Here is a 6,389-nt window from a genome sequence, read left to right as displayed (position 1 = left end):
CTTTTTGTTCGCATAGTTTCAATTAAAATCTAAAATGACCTCCATCATCTAATGGCCGGCTTCTCAAGAATTTTTTCCGAAAAACTCAACACCTCTCCGACAAATGGATATCAAGCGCAATCTATCATTAACCGACGCAAACGCTGTGTAGAACGACGCGAGATCTTTTCCCGCGCGATTGAGGCGCCAACAATGGCCGGCTTTTACGTTTCGACGTCAGATCGCACTATAGAGTAGGTTAGAATGTGCAAAGTGAAAAACATAAGCTTCCTCATGAAAATGAAAGTGTTTCCCTTTACAAAGAAGCGAAATGAATTAAAAAACTCAAAAAGAAGACGCGCATAGTTTTAGAAGAATTATGGAATAATAATGTAAGAAATCGCTTGTTACTTTCAACGTAGTGTTATGAACGTAAGTAATGCTGAAAATGGTGGACTGTGACTTTAAGAAGTGACCGTTTAATTTTTTTAAAATGTGTTTTTTTGTTTATTAACAACGAATAAGTGTCGTGCCCTTAAATATGAAACGTTACTCAACTGAAGACTGGTAAAGAAGACTGATTTATCCACATTACGTTTACAAATTTTAAAGGTTAGTGGATTTATTTTACATTTTTTGATTTTTTTGTTGGTATATTTTGATTGGTTACTTGCTTTGGAATGAAAAATGTTTCATTAACCCAAACACTTTGGAAATGTATGAGTAGAGTATGTAGGTCATAAATAAATGCACTCTAGCAGGTCAACGTCCGTTGCATAGGAATTGTTTTGGTATCTATGCGTAGTGGGGGGAGTGGGGAGCGTTTTATTGCTCGAGTACTATGATTGCTGTGTATACAACATGCACTGCACAATCGACCTTTCGTTCAAGCTTTCACTCGGAGCCAAAACCTCTCCAACGGATATCTGGTTAATTCTAAATCCAATGCTTCGTATTTGTCTCGATAGATGGTGCATCGATGCAGCTTGCGTCCGTAGTTATTTTTTATTGCGCGCAATGTAATTATTTGCTTCTTTCTGTAGTAAACGGTAACCCATATTTCAAATTACCCATAATTGTTATTCCATAATAAGATGTTTAACTACTTACAGATAGATACAAACTTTTAATTCTGGTTTTAATTAAAGGGCAAAATTGCAACAGCAGTAATGATTTCTATTTCTAAGTATTTGTGAAATTTATTGGATTTTCCTCGATATTGCAAATAGATTTTCCTCAAAAAACCAAAACAATGTTTAATAATTCAAATCCACACTAGATCTGACTCGGCAGCACAGTTGAACATGTTCGCATGATCTTGGATATGAAGTCGCCATTTACAATGCAAATATATTTTCTTTCAAGTACCTACTACCACATAATTAGCGTAGTCAATTAACACTTAAGAATGTGATAATCTCGATAATAATTAAAACCGAGATTGCGTAGAAAATTTAATTCATGTAATAAATCAGTCCATTCAATTCAACCTCAATTCACTGCTGTATCGGGAAAAATATAAGTGCATCCTTTATTTACGAGCTCAATTCATTTTTGATGGAAGAACATTTGAAATGTTCGTTAACTTAGCACCCCATCACCGGTTTATTTATTTATTGCGGTACTGTAAAGTTTATTGCTCCGCCTAGGTACCTATTTGGCAGAATTTCTTGTATGAAATTAGGAGTGTCAACTTACATTATAACCTTTATATTAATTACTTATTAAATTGCAAATTTTAAATTAATTGCTCCATTTTATACTTTCATAATCAAATGTAAACTGTGTGCAGGTAGTGGCTTTTTAAATTTATTGTGTTAATACTAAATCCCTCTCATAATGTAATAATCGAGGTAATAATATTGCAATCAATCTTTAACTACATAAGTGTATTCATTTTCAGTTACTTACCAGCTCACATGCATTTGTTAGTTGACATGTCGGTTGATATTAATTCTACTACTGCACATCATTGTCAAAAATTTTAAGAAATTAATAGTTTTGAATCCCCTTCATTGAAAATAATTTTTATCATTTATCTCTTTCGAGAAAAGGCTTCCTAAAGCACCTGTAATTACTTCCTTCTGCTCCTCGTTCTGCCCATTAGAGTATCCGAGAGAGCATCCCTAAGAATGTAACAGACATGCATGAAGCAGCACACACCAAAGTAAGATCCTATGTGGGAGTGACCGACAGGATAAAAAATGACTTCCAATCTAAAATTATTAGCAATTAATACATTTATAAAAATGACAATCTTAAGACTCCTTAGGGAAATCTTAGATGAAAGTGCGTGATGCAGTTCCTTGGTGAAGTGTCACAGTATCACAATATTGCAATCACAAGGGTAGTAGGTAGGAGAAGTGATTGCGTAAACTCCACTCCTCATGCTCTTTCGCTATTACTATGGAAATATGTTTTTTTACATTATTTTAGCTCTCTATTTACCTAATGCCCTCCTTAGAACCTAGTGAGTTTTCCGAGGACTTTCTTAATAGGCAACGTCGCATAGTTTTTATTGCATGCCGTTTTACTTGCAAATGACACTTTATGAAATCTAAACAGATGGATACTTGAATATGCAAGAATGTTTGAGGTGCAAAATATTACATACTATTACATAAGAAATGCCACTCACAGTGAGTCGAGTGATTCTCTAAACCTTTAAAGATACGGAAAATGAACTATTTTTGGTCGAGCCTTTTCCGTTAAATTCCTTTGAAGGGAGCATGAATATAAGTAGTACTTATCAGTGCCAAATTTGCGTATTAATGTGTACTCAACAATTAATAGGCAAAAATATGCAAACTATTATTTTGGATCTCGGTGTCCGATTTGCGTATTAATGCGTATTCATTCATTAATATGCAAAGTATTATTTTGGGAACGTGTTATGAGATACAATGGCTTACTCACGTATCATTAACGCGATCATTAACAGCAATTCCTCAAAAAAATTATTTTCTAAATTGAAAGACAAACACTACCTAATTACAATTCCGTGAACTTATTTCTTGAAAACGATAATCTACCCTTATCCTTGGTAGGCCTATGATTTGTAATAAAAATCGATTTAATAATAATGAATTACAATTTTGTAATACCGTATCTTATATCAGTTGACAACAATCATATAAAGAAATCCACCGTAGAATTCATCGATAAATGGTGCAACTGTGTTTTGAAATAAATTTTTGAATTGCGCGGTGTTTCTCATACAAGTCGATTTTTGATGCTGAGACGCGATTTTGACAAAAAGTACTTACACATTTTTCCAAATCACCATCATTAAAGGTAATCACCCTTTACCTCTCGTTTTACCCTTAATAGCGTTGCAGCGCTGTCTCGAGCGCTGTACGTTTCTAGTAAAAAGTGAGTTTTAATATTGGAAGACACACAAAATCTGTTGCATGGTTGTATAATTTTAGCTAAGTAGGTACCTCGGTAGGTACCTATACCTATAGTTATGGTCTCGGTTATGGTTAATTTCATATGATATTTGTACATCTATTGCCGGAATGCTGATGTTACTAATAGGTAGGTATACACGCCAGTGGGAAAATAATGACTAATAAAATAAAAACTAAAAACCTATGAGTTTAATACTTGTGCATCCACTACCTATATTGAAACTACTGAATATTAGAAGTATGAATATTTAGGTATAATAAAAGTCGCAATTAGTAACCCTTGTTTGAAAGATCAATAACCTGTTTGTAGGACTTGTAAGTGTCTGTTAATCTTTCTTTTGTCTACACGACCTATCAATAACGTCATTAAGTAATCATTACCCAATTAGTAACCTAGAAAAAGTATTATTATTCCGACCTGGTCTAAGTTTAGAATTGGAAAATGGACAAAGGTGAGATTATTATACAGCTATTTGTCAAATACACGAGTGATGGGCGTCGGTATATTAGTTGATGTCTAACGAGATTTGAATAAGTCGTCAACCACCTAGAGAAGTAATCAACCCTGCGGGAGATCGCGCGTGGATTTGCTCTCGTTATCTAACGCCCGGATGACCATGGAAAATCTGATCTCAATTTAGATCGCTATATTAATTCCAAATTTCATTGAAAAGCATCAGACAGAAGAAAAATTGTTGGGTACTTCTTAGAAGATGTGAATGGGGATAATTTGGTGGATTATTGAAGTGCTCGGGAAAATCTATTTCTAGATCTGTTCTCTCGTTTTCAATTAAAGGTACAACGTGTAGGTGTGATCTTTATGGTTATAACAAGAACTAAATTTGTCGGGCAACCCCAATAAAAATGTCCATTCGCTGGAAGAAAAGTATTTTTTCGTTGTTTTTTAATCCAACTATATGGCTTCAGAGCGATTTAAAAAAATACGCGCCATTGCAAGTAAAGGTGCATGCTTGTTAGTAAATGCAGCCAGTTTTATGTTGAGGGTGGGACTCTTGATGCTGTCAATTCATTTGAGCTACCTCTCTTTTCAATTTAAAAGGGAAAGAATTTGGTTTAAAAAAAAATAGCTACCTTTATTATAAAAAGAAACTTATGATATTTCCAATTAATTAAACCATGAACACGAATTGATTATTTTGAAAAAGCGTGTCTATGAATTAAATCAAACTTATAAATGAAACATTATAGATGCGGTATTGATTTCAGAGAGATGGTGGCATATTTCAATTTTATTATTTTCACAAAGACATGCCTTCAAAACATACCGAATAAATTTTAAATATATGCATGTTCCCATATACTTTCGAGTAAGTACTTGTTTTTTAAAGAGGTCGGGCACTTCTTCAGTATATATTTTATCTACAGCTCGAAAATTCATTTTATCCTGTAGTTCGACGTCCGAATATGTTAAAATGTGCATAGCCTTGGAGAAGATTCAGCATTATTGTGTCATAACCACGGTGGTATACTAAACAGATCTTTTCATTTACTAACCTGGCTCTCAATTTTGTGCCAATATGTACGTGATTTTGCACACAAATAACATACGCGTTTAAATTCGTTTGGTAGCCTTTCCACAAACCATTTGTCTTGTGCTTGATATTAAGGAACCGCATACATTTTTTGATCTGACCAGGTCAATGTAATATTTGTATTATACGTTTATAAAATCGTATGGAATCGTTCCGAGTCTCGGCCTCCACAGCTAAGTGTTTAGGACTCTAATCCCTGAAGTGCCTCCAACGAGGCCTCCAAGCTACCACTACTTATTCAGGTGTGACAAGCGCCACACATTGGAAAAGAGAACATTGTAGTGTCTCCATTCAATAAAAGATCTACTTCTCTAGAGTATCAACAATTTTCAATGCAGCTTCGGTTGCTACTTTCAGTAGCATTGATCTACCTAATCCCATCCTCTTTTTAGCGCATAGTCGGGTGCGCTATTTCAGCTACCTTCTCTATCCGTTGGTCTGTCCGTCCGAGGCCTTAACTGCAGTTTTCAATATATTTGTTCGTGCTTTTTTGATATTTAGCAGAAGTTTAATCAACCGTGTCCAATTACATTAATAAATTCAATTAATTACCGACATACTTGCACTTAACACGACATTTTGCATTTCACCTTCACATTACCTATAAATACAATAGAAAAAATTAGTGTCTACAAAAATACGAAACCTTTACCACTTATGCGCATATTTACGCAAATGACTAACGCCTTCTAAATATAAACAAGTTTCTAGTGTATGCCATTATTCTTGCATAATGCACTTATAAACCATGTTGTTTATACCTGTAACATTTATGTGCAAGGACAAACGATCAATAAATTTGTTTATTCTTCCACACAACCGAGGCGTGTTTTCCCCATCTTGTCTTTGGAAATCGAATGGCGTTACGTTTTGTTTTTGTTCATAATTTGTATAAATTACGAACCGAGAAGGACGTAAATAAGCCATTTAACTAATCTATTTGCTTGTTAATGCTTAATATTATGCTTGATAAGACATATATTTTTGAGATCCCATTTTAATTTGTTTGCCTCATTGCATTTATTATTATTTGTATCTGAATAGGTATAATCTCGCCTACTCCTACGATTGCGGTTGATTTCCACCATTTTCACAATATTTACGGGATTGCAGGAATGTAGGTGTACGAAACGGAGATTTTTGTGTTACCCAATTTCATTTAGTATTTTTTCGGCTTATTTGCTTAGTGATAAGTAAGCTTATAATAATTTCAAGGGTGTTTATATTTTTTATATAATTTTTAATCGCCTTGATCTATTTTGAAATTGTCTTATATACCACTTAACCACCAGACACCATCACATAGGTAGTTCGTGATTTATTGATTTATTTTTTAAAGGTAGCTTAAGCCACTGAGACGTATGTTATCACACTTGCGAATTATCCATTGCGTTTTAACCCTCAGTTCACCTAAACAATCAAGTACCTACGGCTAAAATGTTGCTAA

General features: G+C 34.1%; 1 protein-coding gene across 1 annotated transcript in view; it reads left to right on the top strand.

Moving 5' to 3' along the window:
• Positions 1–221: 221 nt before the first annotated feature.
• Positions 222–6,389, top strand: part of LOC116173224 (aryl hydrocarbon receptor nuclear translocator-like protein 1) — a 50,685-nt gene continuing 44,517 nt past the window's right edge. The window contains exon 1 of the mRNA XM_031490568.1: positions 222–591. The gene's annotated coding sequence lies outside the window, so the exon portion shown is untranslated. The remainder of the gene's footprint in view (positions 592–6,389) is intronic.

This window comes from Photinus pyralis, unplaced genomic scaffold (assembly GCF_008802855.1).
Source record: "Photinus pyralis isolate 1611_PpyrPB1 unplaced genomic scaffold, Ppyr1.3 Ppyr1.4_LG6, whole genome shotgun sequence".
NCBI classification, from domain to species: domain Eukaryota; kingdom Metazoa; phylum Arthropoda; class Insecta; order Coleoptera; family Lampyridae; genus Photinus; species Photinus pyralis.
Note: the sequence above shows the minus strand (reverse complement) of the source record. Positions and strands in the feature narration are given on the sequence as shown.